The sequence below is a fragment of the Pagrus pagrus genome (assembly GCF_965226575.1).
Source record: "Pagrus pagrus genome assembly, chromosome: 11".
NCBI lineage: Eukaryota > Metazoa > Chordata > Actinopteri > Spariformes > Sparidae > Pagrus > Pagrus pagrus.
The window spans coordinates 28,584,612-28,600,535 of record NC_140195.1 but is presented as its reverse complement, the minus strand read 5'-3'; the positions used below and the strand labels follow the sequence as shown (position 1 = coordinate 28,600,535).

At 41.7% G+C, this 15,924-nt stretch overlaps 1 protein-coding gene across 3 annotated transcripts in view; it reads right to left on the bottom strand.

Moving 5' to 3' along the window:
• The window catches only part of LOC311265374 (protein FAM110A), a 28,177-nt gene extending 17,680 nt beyond the window's left edge, over positions 1 to 10,497 (bottom strand). For 2 of the 3 annotated variants that reach the window (XM_084366975.1, XM_084366974.1), the window contains exon 1: positions 10,195 to 10,497. The gene's annotated coding sequence lies outside the window, so the exon portion shown is untranslated. Of the gene's footprint in view, positions 1 to 1,723; positions 1,864 to 10,194 lie in introns of those variants that run through there. The other variant, XM_084366977.1, reaches the window with a different exon arrangement.
• Positions 10,498 to 15,924: the final 5,427 nt, after the last annotated feature.

The window sequence follows — 15,924 nt, the reverse complement described above, 5'->3', positions numbered from 1 at the left end:
ATTGCTTATTCAGTCTTAACTGTCTGGTTCACAGCCTCTGACCCAATTATGATTGATGACTCAATCTGCATTTTGGCTGTTGAAATATAAATAGTAGCAAACAGAAACACTACTTGTGGTCCTTCACCTGGCAAACACAAGACAACTAACATCCTGTTTAAGTGGGTCGTTGATGGACATACTTCAAAATCAGCCTTTTTTTTTAATTTAAAGAGCCGATGAATTTCTCCATTTGCAACATTAACACACAATTTTGCATGAATAGTTATTGTTTTTGGCATAAGCTCCTCATCTGCCATGCTGCTGGCAATAACTCATGTTACATATTTTAGAATATTTCATCAAGCTAAAGTAGGGCTGCACGACAGGAAAACTGACACTGCAATATTTTCCCTTTTAGTAACATATTGCCATGTGAAAAAATACATGAATTTTCACCAGTTGACTTGAAAAGCTATGTTTGGTAAGAATTAATCATTCTAAATTTCTTTGGAGGGGTTTGACACTTTTAAAGAGGAGTGCCAATTAGAGTCATGTCTAACAAATAATTATAGTCATCACCTAAAACTAGCTCTGCAAAAACAAATACACAATCACTCAATTAATCATGTGAGCAAAGACATATTGGTGCGGGTCTGAGTGTGTGAAGGACTCGTCCCAGAGTTCAATCCACCTGGTAAACAGTCTGTTTTGTTTTCTCCACGACACCAAAACAGTTCAGTTCCAATTCAGTTCACAACCACAAAAATAGAGACAACTCACAAGTCTGCTGAGGGTTTTACCGCAGATCCCAAAAAAAAGCTCAGCCAAGACTGGCAACTATGGACAAACTATGACTGGGAAAACCACATATACACTGGATTATTCCTTCTGACAGACTCCAGAGACAAGGGTTAAGTTTGACCACCAGTTCGTCAAGGTAACACAGACTTTACAATGCGATCTGATGCCGAGAGTAAAGCTGGCAAATCTCTCCTACACTGACCAACACTTGGTGTGCATGCAGAGGCTGCGTGTCACTCATTAGCAACAAACTCTGTGTCCAGGTTCCCTTTAATTGGAGTAAAATATGTTCTATCAGACAGAGTTATCTTGTAATGTGTTATGGAAAATGAAAACTGTGTGAATATTCCTTTTGTATTAAGCAGCAAAAAAGCTTTATCATTAAAACTTTGAATGAATTGGCCTGAGTTGACATTGCATGTCCTGCGATGTGACTATTGCGCAAGGGCACATTGCAATATCCATACTGAAACAATCTTAAGGAAGAGCCATGTGAATTAATTTGTCCAATCAGCAAAGCAATCTAGCTGGAAACAGAAGTAAGATGACATTAAACTGTTAATAGACTTAATTTATCATTATACAGTTAATGTTGACTACACAATGTAACGACTATAGGCGGCTTCAGGAACCTGGCTTTCCCCAAGCTATCTTATCTGCCACTGGCCACGAAATCTCCCAGAAAAATGAAGGCTGACTGGCGATCCAGTCAGGCCGGCAGCCTGGCACAATTTACATGTCTGTTTCAACATTAACACAGCAATCTCTCTGATTCATTTGAAAAGCAGATTGTGGACACCTTCAAGATCAATCACAATCTAACATCGTCAGATTTCCCACCCCTATGTGAAGGACAGTTCAGCTGCTAACTGCATTGAAAACAAAATAATAAAGGGTTTTATCAGCACACTAACATCATGCATTCTCCTCTCTCGATTACCTCTCATCGCTGTCAGTTTGTCTCCAGCTCATAACTTCACTTGGTCACACGATACGAGCTGTTTGCATGTGAGAGATCTCCATGTGAGTATGGAGCTGCTGACCTCCAGAGTTCAGGACAAACAGAGACACAGCTTGCCAGGACAAGGAGTCACACTGACCTCATTCCTCAGGGGGAGATTCGCCCAAATTGGGAGCACCCAAGGGCCAATGACTGAAGGGAAAGCCAGCCACATGACTCCTACTGTCTAGGATATTTGGGCCAGGGAGGGCTTAACCTGACTGAGAAGCAAACAAACATGCAAATGTGACTCTTTAATAGAGAGACATCATCGTGATCCTTAAGATTTCTGTCCCACTTACATTCAAAATAAAATATTTATTGATGGCACTCATGTATCGGTTTACACTGCATGATTTAAATAACTACACTTGTACTGCCGCTAATATTCCTTCTCTTCAAAATACATGGGACTGCCTTCTTCGGTTTGTGTCATTCACTATGAATCCCTTGTGCGTGTGTCTACCATTTGAATCCAGCATTGGAATACACAACACCACTGACAATGTAGAATACTATTGAGAGAGGTAACGGTCAGCGTATTGAATGGGTGCTTTAAGAATAATTGCCAGCTACACATACACGAAAGATCACCAGAGCCATTCAAATATTGAAACAATTTAACTATACAGCACCAGAGAGTACAATCAAGGGGGGTGTCCCCTCAGAGCTGCTGTTATGTTTGTTGCTGCTCAGTGCAATGCTATGTCTCCATGTCCCATTTATTATTTTCCTATTAAACCAGCTCAGTTAGGCGAAGCCAAGACGCCTGGAGACATCGGGGACAGCAGTGTTTCTTTCCTGCAGGCAACTGTTTGAAACTGTCTTTCAACCATGCCATTTTTTCACAGTTTTCTTAGCTTAGCTTCCTCAGTATAGCTAGCAGGCTAACTTTGTTTTAAGCTTATGAGTCTGAAAAACAGCTAAGTTACAGACGGAGACGACAATGCTTTCAAACCTGGCACAGGGATTTAGGTCGGTGGTGACGGGAGACAGTTTTCTCTGTGGGGTGAGACAGCCGGAGGCTGCCGCCAATGCGACAGTGGGAAACAGCAGTGATTACAGTGGAAAGCTAATGAGCAAATGCTGCCCTATGACAACATTTAGGGGACACACTACCTCGGAAACTCATATTACCCCTAGGCAAACAACAATGTTATCTTCCATTATGATGTTTCACATCACATTTGACATCATCATATGCCAATTCTGAAGACATCCGCCAACCCCAATTGCTACTAATGGATACTGTTCAAATAACACAGTGACTTCAGGAGTTGACTTACTTCACTTGTAATTGAGTATTTTCATATTGTGGTACTGATACTTTTACTTAAAGGTGCTATTGATAACATTCAGCCTCTAAATATGGGATTACATCTTCCCCCTACCATTGCATTCATGTTACATCACCTCTGTTGGTCAAATCATTTACCACCTCAAGTGGTTGTAGCCAACCCCAGTTGGCTGTAGCTAATGTTGCTAATGCTACCTAGCTAGTGTTAATGCTGGGCAGTAAAGTACACTGTGCGGATCCTTTAGAAATCAGCCATTATGTTTTTTACCAAGACTCTTGATGCAGACGCAACACAAATACCGCGAGATGCCAATGGTGTTATACTATTGGCTGACAAACCTTGTCAGGAGCAGGAATCAACCGTCAAAATACTTAAACAGAGATAAACAAAACATAATTTTGGACCGACAAACATTGTAACATTATTAACTCACAATCATAATAATGTTTTAAGAGTGAAGAGATACTTTTATTCTGCACCTTTCTACAAGCTTGAAGGTTCTCAGTCATCCAGGTCATGTATTGTAAGTGCTGTATCATAGGCAACTGGATGTGTGTCTGATTCTTGAAGATGTTTCACCTCTCATCCAAGAGGCTTCTTCAGTTCTAACTAACTGGAGGGGAGTTGCAGGCTTTTAAACTCTGTGTGGGTGTGACCTTACAGAGTCGTTAAGGGCACGTGTGAGCTCTGAGTTTCAGAGTTGTTAGGGCCACTTGGGGGTATTTGACCAAACCGGCCTTGCTAGGGTTGGTAGCCCAGGTGTGAATTGTTGTTGTCAGTACTGCATTGTAGGTGGGTGATAAGTAATGTCGTAGGCCACCTACGTGCAACCCACATGAAGGCTGATTGGGTCGATGACCCACAAGTGGCCCTAACAACACTGTAACTCAGTGCTCACACAGGTCCTTAACGACTCTGTAAGGACACTCCCACTAGGGCTGTCACTTTTTATTCGAAATTCGAATATTCGTTCGAATGTGGGGGGGAAGTTCATATTCGAATGTAATGACATGTTCGAACTCAAAATGTACAGTCTATAAGCGCAACTGACCGTTTGTAGTAGTTCGCCTTGTGATCCAGCAGAGGGCGCTCCTATTGACCCTTGACCCTATCAATTCAGCTAATAATATATTGTTTGCAACGCAATGGAAGACACTAGCGAGCGAAGCCGTCCTGAGCAGAAAATCACAACACCAAATCATCTAAGGAGTAGCGTGTGGAAGTATTTTGGGTTCTACACCGTGGATGGAAAATTAACTCAAAAAGATAAAGCTGTCTGTAGACTCTGTACAAAGCAGCTGTCTTACTTTTCAACGACAACAAATCTGCGGACTCACCTGCTAGCTTGCCACCCACGCGAGGCAGCGGAGACCGAGACACCACAGACGAGCGGCGCTGCCGGAGCAATGTCAGGTGTACAACCTCATCTGACTGCCTACTACTCGGCACACTCAACTTCAGCAGGGCCCTTGCCAGCAGCTCGTAAAAATGCCATCACTGACAAGATAGCAAGATTTATATGCAAGGATATGCGCCCCATAGGTGTCGTTTCGGGAGAGGGGTTTCGGGATCTCATGAAGGAACTGGAGCCACGATATAAAATTCCAAGTCGGACCACAATCTCATCACACATAGTGCAAGTGTATGACACCACACGGGAAAACATAAAGACTATTCTGAAGGACAAGACTCTCGCGCTTACCACAGACGGATGGACATCGCTGGCCACACATGCTTATGTGACAGTCACAGCTCACTGTATTTCAGACTCATGGGAACTTGACAATTATGTTCTGTGTACTATGGAGCTGAGAGGAAGCCACACAGCTGTCCATGTTTCAGAAAGCATCGGCAGCACGCTGGATGAATTTGACATCTCCCGGGAAGCGGTTGTAGCTGTTACCACCGACAATGCTCTGAACTATGTGAACGCCATACGCAATCTGGGGCTTATTCATGTGCCCTGTTTGGCCCACACACTAAACCTAGCAGTGCGCAAGGGGCTTGACGTGAAAGCCGTTGATACAGCACTTTCCAGACTAAAGCAAACTGCAGCTCATTTTGGAAGGTCTCCATCAGACAGCTGCCTGCTGGAAGAAAAGCAGGAGCTCCTTGGATTAAAAAAAGAGAGACTAATAAATGACTGCGTCACCAGATGGAATACTACCTATGACATGATATGTCGTGCATCTGACCAGCAAGCAGCAGTGGCAGCCGTCATTTTTGAAAAGAAGATGTCCCATTTGGAGCTTAGCACTTCTGAGTGGTCTGTGGTTGAGCAACTAAAAGACACACTGAAACCTTTCAAAATGGCAACTCAGGCCCTCTCCACCGATGCCTACCCCACAGCATCAGCTGTCCTACCTCTGCAGCATGTCATGATATCTCAGCTGAGCAGTCCGGATGCATCGCATAAATCAGCCATCAAAGAAGTGAGAGGTAGGCCTATTTGACTTTTCATTTTTATTAAACATTAAGTTCAAGCCTAATAGCCTAAACCTATATTACAACAATTTGTATTTTCCAAGAGGACTGATATACTGAAATCTCAAATTAACAAGATTAGAAAGATCAATATTAGCGTGTGATATAGCCTAGGGCTAAATGTATTTAATTATTTTCACAGGCAGGATGGTGGCAAATTTGAAAATGCGCTACAGTGAAGAAAGCAGAGAATGGATGCTTCTCAATAAAGCGGCCTTCCTGGACCCCCAGTTCTCTCGCTTAGTCCATCTTTCACCTGAACAGAGAAATCTAGTCAGCGATAGCTTGTCACAAGAGATGAAGGAAAATGAGAGAGGCAATGACTGTACACAAGCACAAGAGGAAGAAAACACACCTGCCCTGGGTGCGATGGGGAGCCTGTTTGGGGACTTGTACAAATCGAGTGACTTTTGCAACAGCAACGCCTTTCAGGAGATGCAAACTTACATGAAGGAGACTCCTCTCTCTGCAGACAGTAACCCACTGCTTTGGTGGAGAGATACAGGGTGCAACAGATACCCGCAACTCTCAAAGCTGACTCGTAAATACCTGTGTGCCAGGAACCTCTGTACGCTCTGAACGGGTGTTCTCGTCGGCAGGTAATATTGTGAATAAAAAGAGAGCCGCACTTGATCCCGATCACGTTGATAAACTTGTGTTTCTGGCTAATAATATTAGAAATTAAGCCGGCCGACGGGGGCCAATCGGCTCAGCGGGCCGCGGGCCGTTCGGCTTGTTCTGTGTTTTACCTTGTTTGCACAGTTTTTAGTTCAAAAACTAGGAGCAATTTTCTCCTGTTGTCTGTGATTTTATATTTTCTATTCAGGAAGGCTCTTTAATCTGAACTCTTATTTCTATTTTCTTGATGTTTTGTGTTATGTTATTAATAATGTAGCACGTGGGATTTTCAGTTTCACTATGACTGTATAAGTGCGGTCCAAATGTTTATTGAGAGCATGTTATTCAGATTTGTTAATACAGCTGTTCAAAAAACATTAATAGAAACATTCGAGTGCTGTATAATATGTGATGTAAGACGGCCTGTGAAGACAATAAAAATAATGAAAAATATTGTCGTGTGGTTTTGTCGTGGGGGGGGGTATTCGAATTCATTCGAATAAATTGCGTGTCATTTCAAATTCGTTCGAACTTGATTTTTTGAAAAACTGACAGCCCTAACTCCCACACATAATTTAAAATCCTGCAACTCCCCTCCAGTTAGTTAGAACTGAAACACGTCCAGTTGCCTACAATATAGCAGTTAGAATCTACATAAAAATGGTATCAATATGATCTTTTCGTAAAATATGTTCTTTCACCACCTGTCATAAGTGTAAATGTGCATCTCATTTTGTGCCAATGTAATGCATACACACTCTGTTTCACTCACATCAGATGGGTTCATGGAAAAGTGTTGCATAATGCCAGACTGTATTTGTGGCTCACTCTCTCTCTCGCTGTGTGTGTGTGTGTGTGTGTGTGTGTGTGTGTGTGTGTGGTACACTCTGGCCAAGTGGAGCAGATTATTTGGCCTGGTGCAAAAAGATGATGGCAGCATAGGATGACCTCATCATCTCATGGCAGTGCAGATAAGCCACATGCAAGACTGTGGAAGTGTGGCAATAAAAGTCGAACACAGGACACCCAAACAGAGACAGAGAGAGAAAGAGAGACAGGAAGAGAAACACAGCGACAGAAGAGCAGCAAAGTCAGCAAAACAATGCAACACTGACAGCAGCCAGACAGTAAGTGTGAGAACTGAAGCCATACAGCTTCACAGTCGGTCTCTGTGGCATGATGAGTAATCAAACAAGGGCAGTGTGGGACTTGACTGTGGTACCTCCGAACAAACTCTCCAAAGTAGCTATGAAAATAACGTCCCTATATTCTCTTCTGTAGCACGTGCACTTAGATGTGTTAAATCTAAGAATGGCCAGTCTGCACTCAGGAAAGAAAAACAAAACATTTTCCAGTGTTGTTCTGCAACATTAATGTTGGCTATAATACTAAAGACCACAGCTAGTGGAGCATAATCTAGCCTAAGCCACACTATTATTTGCTTGTGATGGATGGCATGTAGGTTTGGTAGGAAAAATATGATATTTTCCAGCTAATCACAGGTTTTCTGTCATAAAGATTCTGGAAGAGCAGAGAGAAAACCATATTAGCAACAGTGGTTAGCTGCTATATTATGCATGCCACTACAGCAGGCTGATGTAACAGTCGTGATTAAATGTTCCAGTTTGAGAGAGCACCCATCTTTAGACACGCATTACTTGCATGAGTGCCAATCAGTGAATGTCTACTCAATTCAAAATAAAAGGGTGACATTTTTGAAGTGTTCATTCCATTTAAATTCCTGTTTCACTGTAATATTAATCAGAGTATGATCATGCTTAAGTATTTAAACATGAGTTGAAAATGATTGTGCCCCAAAGCATTACAAAGCTGCTGATCGAGCTAATCTTAGTTGCTGAATTAGACAAAAGCCTCTGTTACCAGTTGTGTATAATCAGCCGATATCTTTCAAGTGTGTTACATAAGCTGGAGCCTATCTCTAAAAGTACATCCTGTGCACAGGTTCTAGTGGGCTGTGGTGGGCCTCTGGCTTCAGTTAAAACCCCCATAAGCTTCTTTCCAGACATCACCAACCCATACTCCCCATCCCATTTGATGTTTCCCCTTGTCTAAATGAAGGAAACAAAAGTCTCTGCAAATTCTTTAAAAGACAGATGCGAATAACAGTGGGCCATTCTGCACCACTGCTACATGAACTGTTATTAACGTTTGAAAAGTAATATGTGTTTTCCATTTACATATAAGAAATAGAGTCAGGTTCCAGCCCGTGTCAGCTGACTGTTTTTCTTGTTTTTCCCAAGATGAACGCCTGCTCACTGAGGGGCCCATAAAAAGACTCCACACTGAAAAGCAAACAGAGTTTTGATTAGACCAGACTGCAGGATGCACATTCCTGGCCTGGGAATGATTAAGAATGGAAATTACAAGGTGGTGTGTTTGTTTCTGTAGCCCAAGGTGAACAGTTTTTGCAGGTCTTCAGTGCGCAAGAGCTAATTATTAAGCCAACATACTGTAGTTAGTCTGCCTTTCTCACATATTGTTTTATATTAAAAAGGTAACAGGATGGCCCTGTGGCTTCACAGAATGTCTTTCAATTAATGGAGGCATGATAGAGCAAAACACAACTGGCTACACAGTCGGATAATTAAGATAAGTTGTATAGTTAGAGCTAGGGGCCCGCCACCAAGTCTGCAGACTGGCAGCTCCCAGTTGTGAAGAGGGCCGTAAAGAGACGGGAAAACACAACCGCCGGGAGAAGGAGGCCAGTTGGACAACAGGGAGTACAGTACCAGGGTGGTTTTGGTGGTTCGGCTGCTGGAACCCCAGGGCTGAATCAGCAAATAGGACAGCTAACCAAGCTGACTACCTAACAACAGCTACATTTAGCAGCAGTAAGCACTTACTTTAGTAACAAAGCTATTTGAATCTGTCCATCAGGAAACTCCATAAATCACATTGGTACTGTAACTGGCCTCTGCCATTCTCAAGTCATTTGTTCATATACAAGTTACAAATTTGTTTTTAGTACGAGTTATAAAGTTATGTTTTTGTACAGTAATGCATGGGGCCCAGTCTCTCTGTTTAGACATCCATGGCAGCATCATAAAAATTGAGAAAATGTCTATTGGACGAAACATTTGTATACACCCTCAAGTCTATGAGTCATGAACATTTTTTGTTATTTTCCAGGAAGTCAGAAATTCTAAAATACAATTAAGAATAACTACAAGGCGATTTTAACGCCATAATTACTCCTGATACTAACATATAGGTGAGAGATAGAGCATCACACATGATAAAAAACAACATAAAAATTTTGAATTTGCCTTCATGGGATCTTAAAGCTCACTCTATCTGCTGATTCAAAGAAAAGGGCTTATACAGGAAGGGACATCTGATTCATCACAAGCGCATTTCAGGCCCCAACTTCCTCATCTGAAGGAGAAAAAAGAACTGCCCTTCTGGCCCTGGTGAAAACCTGCATATAAATACATCAACAGCCAGACAGTGTGAAGCACTGTGTGACCTTTTAACCAGACTACACTCATATCCTCAAATCCTCAAGTGGACTTCCTCTTATTATGCAACAGCCCTCAAGTTACCCCCCATTTTTTTTAACCTTATTCTGGGAATCACAGTGTCCATCTAATATAGGCCTGGTTTCCCGACATCACCTACTCAGTCAAATCATCTGAGTAGCGGATTACAGAGGACCTGAGGTGGTCCAAGAGATTACAGACACGCTGCATGTCCTGATGTGGTATGTTTGAGAAACTACCCTACAAAAACTGTAGTCTTAATGGTCACGCTGCAAACCTTAGAACAATAAAGCAAAGTAAAAAGAAACGAACTCTTATGGCCTCCCTCGACTATTTCCAAACACATATTCAACCAGTGCCGCCAAGTCAAAGTCTTTCTTTCACTGTTAGCTTGATTTGTCACCCATTTTAACTAACGTTATGCTAGGGTTACAACAAGAGTTCCTTATACAGGTGCGCCTCACGTACTATTGTCCCACATGTACACTTTTATTAAAAAATACCTACTCACCGTTGTGTGCAGCTCTTTTCGGCAGGCGGTTTATTTAATTTTCGTAGACGTGTGGAAGCAGGTATTTCCGGATAGCAGCAAACGTTGGGAAATATAAACGGCGAACAGTGTCCACTTTCACACTAACTTTCAATGTTGGCGCGGTTGATACCACGAATCAGCTCCACCACATTGCACAATATAGCTGGGATTTGTTTTCTACACTTGTGAAACGCGTTAAAGCATTTAACATGTTAAAAATATTAATGTGTTTGATCAACCGTCGATTCAGTAATTGTGAAGAGCTGAATTCCGTTTTTACATAACAGTTTATTTAGGAGAGATATTTAGCGCACCCCTAAAAGGATCCCCACTTTGGTATGGTCGAGGTTTACCTCATTGGTCAGCCTGGGCCATTTACACTTTTGGAGGACGCTGCGTGCCCGGTACCTTGGTAACCACTGCTTCTCGCGAGAATAAAAGCATGAAACATAATACAAAACGACAATACAGAAGGTTGGACGTTGAACAGACTTTTGTTCTGTCAGACGTTTCTGTTACAGCTCATACTGTCCTGACTGGGATTGTTATATAGCCTAGTCTTTCCTTCATTTATTAGACAATGATGGAAAGATATTAAAGGTTGAGTAATTAACAAGTGAATTCTGTCTTATTTGTTAACCAGCTGATATTACCAAAGCACTAATTAATTTGATCACAGTAATACTAGTTAAACAAATTGCAGAACCTGAATATTGAAGCAATCAGTGTTTTGGATCAGAAAAAGGGTTTTGGTAATCATCTACAAAATCCTTTTGAAACAGTTGGCTATTGTACCCAGGCGCAAAAAGATGAAACCTCAATGGACTCTACACAATAAGAGATCATTGCAGTAAGAATAAAGAATTTATCATTTCCTATAATGACTAATGCTATGGCATACACGTTAAAATCCTATTGAATATATTGTACTCCTCTAAGGAATATACTGTATTAGGCTTGTGTTTAACTAAGATTTAAATAAATGCATTTTTTGTGAGTCTGATATAGAAACCTGCTGTATATTCATCAGTTAAATGTAGATGTATACTTGTGATTGTCTTTATTCCAAAGAAATAGGCCTAATATGGCTTATTTCACAGTTAGAAAATATTCACTGTGAATATCATGATGAAAACTGTGGATTTGTTGTATTAATCTATTTTGTTGTTGAGGTTGTTCATACATGAATACAAAATGATCAAACCAACCCTGTGGAAAAATAAGTAGACCACACGTTGTAAAGATCTAGATCTGGCTTTGCTTATGCAGGTCATATATATAGGCCTCAGTATTAAAGGTGTAGCTTGTACGATATATGGCCACCTGTCTGTGGTAGCTCCAAAACTATAGAGGGGAGCTAACCACTAACTACTGCTCACTACACTCTTTGCTGTAGCTATCTTTGGCTACAGCGACAAACTGCTGTCAGCAAGGCAGCTCAGTTAGCCGTGCAGCTAAGGGGCCCTTGTGGCTGACGGGAGTCTGGCTGGACTGTGACCTGGGATCACTGAAGAACTTGAATTCAGAGGGTCTATTGTTCTCTGTTTGGTAAGGAAAATAGGTGCAAGAATATTTACTTTCTTGACATCATGTGAGTTTATTTCGTTTTTTGATTACAATTAAAGCTATCAGACTATTTCCTCTAAAGGTACAAGGTTATTTTAGGAGACAGGAATGGGCTCATTGCCCTTTTAAATTGTGAACGTATACATAAAGTATATGTATGTATTCTGAACCTAGTGCGTCTAAAGACTGTGAAATCCGTCCATCCTTTGTAATCTTCTATATTATTTCTCTAATCTAACATAATTCCCATGGTAACACCTGTAGGGATGATATGCTTAATCCACCAATCAGGAATGAACTCCCTTATTACAGGATTACTACAGTCCCACTAATAAGTGCAAACAGACTACAATATGCAGGAATACAGTATTTCCTGCCACTAAAAAAAACTGAAAAAACATCCAGAGAGGTTGCAGCTCTACTGCACTTATTCCAACGTGAAGACACGATCTCCCTCCTTCATGTTCTCCTTCTCAAAGAGAAGAGGCCAGCTGGGGGACTTGGATTTAGCTAATGACAAAACAAGCTGTGGGATGATCTAATGTTTTGGCAACAAACTGCTTTAATTAACTAATTCAGGATGACCTCAGTTCTAAGGAGAGAGGAGCGCGTCCCCCCGCCTCTCTCCACGTGCATGCAGCGGAGAATGCAACACTTACCGCACTGTTCCCATGAGGACAATCATTGTTTTCTTCTCCTCAGAACCTAAAAAGTCTGGGGCTATACGTCTGGATAAGTGTCGATAAGACCGAGAGTGACGCAATGAGTTGTTACACATCAAAGAGCAGCCGAGAGCAGGATGTGAGGCGATTATAGTGCAATAACATTATAGCTGCCGGTGTTTGGTGGTGGATGTTTAGTTTCTATGCATTTAACAGACGTGTTCATGTCAGAAACAGGTTTTTGCTTAGCGTTATATAAAAAGAACAATAAAACGTCTGACCTGTAACCCTTCTGTGGTGCTATGCCCACATTTTACTGCTTATCTTGAGAAAACAAGCATGTATAGAGCTGGAAGTAAATAAAGGATGGGAGAGAAAGGAAGACTATCACAGTTGACAGGCAGTATCAGCACTACAGCATCAACCTGCCTTTCCTGAGCCCAATAAACTTGTTAGGATGGTAAGAACATCACACCAGACTTTATTATTAAATCCAGTCCATGCCGATGTATCACACCTTGTAAAATATCCTTTTCTGAATCACTTGTTTGTACTGTGAGTTTGACACAAACCAATCCACCAAACAACACTTATTTCAATCACACTGCAAGCTTTAGAGTTGGTTTACATCACCTTCACCTAACTTAAACACCGGAGGCGATCGCTCTCTTTTTTTCTGTTTTTTAATTTTTTTTCAAGCTGTTGTTCTGGTCATTAGTACTTTCACATAGAAAGCGATTTTTTTATTGGAAAGAGGTTGATTTTCTGAGCTTGAGCTCGAATGAAGGTATCAACCAATCATGTTGTGCAGAACGATTATCCTGTCAAAACAATGGCGAATCTCTTCATTGCTAATGTTTGTCATCACCCTGTCAGGACAAAAGGACAAAATGATTTTAAAGACAAAAGTGACTTTGGCTGAGTATCCTCCGTGCACAGACAGACTGCTATTTACAGTAGTTGGGACTTGCGGATGTGGAACTGAAGCTGTTATATCCACCTGTGCTCACGTCAAATCCACCAGACTACTTTGATAAAAACAATAATTTTACCTCCAGATCACGGGAGTTGCTGGTCTGCTGCTGCCTCGATCTGTTAGCTTGTTTTGGTGTTTTAACGTATTAATCCATTTTAACAGACCAAACCTGACTGGGGCCCCGGGAGAGGCAGCGCAGATGAACCTGGTGAATGTGACCTCTCTCTACCCATCAAAGAGCCAGTCAGTGCTCCAGTGTGGCCCCCAGAGACCCCCAAGGCCCTATGGGTGCGTGTATGCTGGTGCCACTTTTCTAACAGCCCCTGTCCCACTTTGTCTGCAGTAGCTATCCTTTCAACGTGATAACAGTGTCGCACATTTGCATCACTGCTGGTGTGAATAGTTTTGAAGTGAAATATTCGCAGAAAGTATTTTGCATTTTTGTGTCTTTCATTCATCACATCCCTGCTGTGTGAGGGCTTTAACACTGTTATTTTATTTGCAAACTGTCACTCTAGATGACATGAAAACAACACTGCTTTTCCTGTTTACTACATAATGTTGTCCATGTTATTGGTGAGAGAACCTCTTGGCAAATCTAAAGCTATAGTCAGATGTCTGGAAACATAGAACTTGTATTCAATCCAGTCACCAGTCATGAAAATAAGGGAAATACATACAAAGAATGAACAGCAGACTGGCGTTTTAGACTCTGATGCTAAATCTGAAGCCTCAGAATGATATCTTCATCTTTCTGATCAGCAGCAGCAGAGCGAGTGTTGAGAGAAGGATTTAAATCAGACATGGCAAAGAGTTATTTGACTCTGTACGTGTCACAAAACAAAAGCTTATTTGGCTCACTGTGTGACTGTGCCTTTATTTATTAAGTGTGTAGCAGGGGTGTGCACTTCCTTCAAACTTGAGTATTGCATGGTGGCAGGTCCTCATTTTTCTGGTTACATAACTGTCTTATCTCTCTTATCTGGTACCTGAGCCCTGGGCATCAAAACACCCATACACACCCACACTTAGGAAAACATAAACTCTCAAAGTGAAAGTATTCATAAACGGAAACAGCTGGGGGCACTTTGCTTATCAATTAATATTCAGCTTCTTGAGTATTTACCAGAAGTGCTCATAGTTACATTCATAAACATGTTGTTTAGCCTCTTATGTAACACAACACATAGTTCACCCACCGAGTAACATAATTTCCACGCGTCACAATCGGGCCAGGCAAGAGCCAGTTATACAGAAGGCAGACTGTTGTTTACAGCTCCACCTGTGCTGGGTGATTGTCCTTTCGATGACTTCCAGTAAAGGAGGAGGAAGCTCACGAAGGCTCAGACTCTGACCTTCAGTTAAACTGCTGGACTTCAGAGAGGAGGAAATCATTCAGGGGCCCCTGCAAGACACAACGTCATCAGGTGCTGTGGTTGTTTTAGGTCACACAGGGTGTTACATACAGTCAGGCATGAAAGCTCTTACAGTATACGCTGCATAAACAAAGATGCTCATTTTCTGCTTCATAATCTTATTTTGGGCTACTACTAGAATAGGTTTACATGCTTTAATGTTCAAAAGCACATCAGCTTTCTCATACTGTCCAGTGCTGCAGCTCTGTATTCCCCCTCTGTCTAATGCTGTTTTAGCTCCTGTCTCTTTAAGGCCCCCCCCTCCCAGATACCCAGTCTCATCTGATTGGTCAGCTCACACACACCTGATCCAGCACAGCTAGTAACAACAGAGTTAAATTAATTTTTACATGCCAAACAAAACACTAGATATAAATTATGCAAATGTGTAGCATGGTGATGTAGTGTGATGTAGGGTCTACTGACGAAGCGTTTCAGGAACTTCTGTGGGAGAGAGGAGCTTCTGTTGGTGCAGACTTTGACCTTTTTAACTTTCACATTCTTTTACGTGCACAATAACATAAATAAAACACTCAAGGGAAAGCAAAAAAGCATAATAGGTCTCCTTTACTGCACATGGTGTGAATTATACTTTACAGTGGCATTTGGTATTTCCTTTAAGGAGGACTATTGAGATTCCTTGGTAATGATGCTTTTCTTGGAGTGGGAGTCTGTATAAAGATTGAACCTTTATTAGCTGCCTATCTGCAGAGCAACTTTAGCATTCATTTAGAGTTCTTTGAGCAGAATGCAAACGTTTGCTAACATGCTCACTAGGGTGACCAGGCGTCCGGCTTTAGGCCGGACAGTCCGGATTTTCAATGCCCTGTCCGGCATCCGGCGCAGCATCAAGCCGGACGCGTATTTGTCCTCATTTTTGAGGCACTAGGCTTGAAGAGCGGAGTTTTTCATCTTTGCTGGGCTGCAGCACAATAGCCAATCATAGACTGTAAAAAATGCATCCAACGCAGTAACATATCAAATGATTGGCTAAGAGCGGTGTCAGATAAAAATCTGCTTATCATTGGTTAAAAAAGTAAACAAGGGTCCATGTGCTGCTACGTCATATGGCATTGACAGAAAGTTAGCA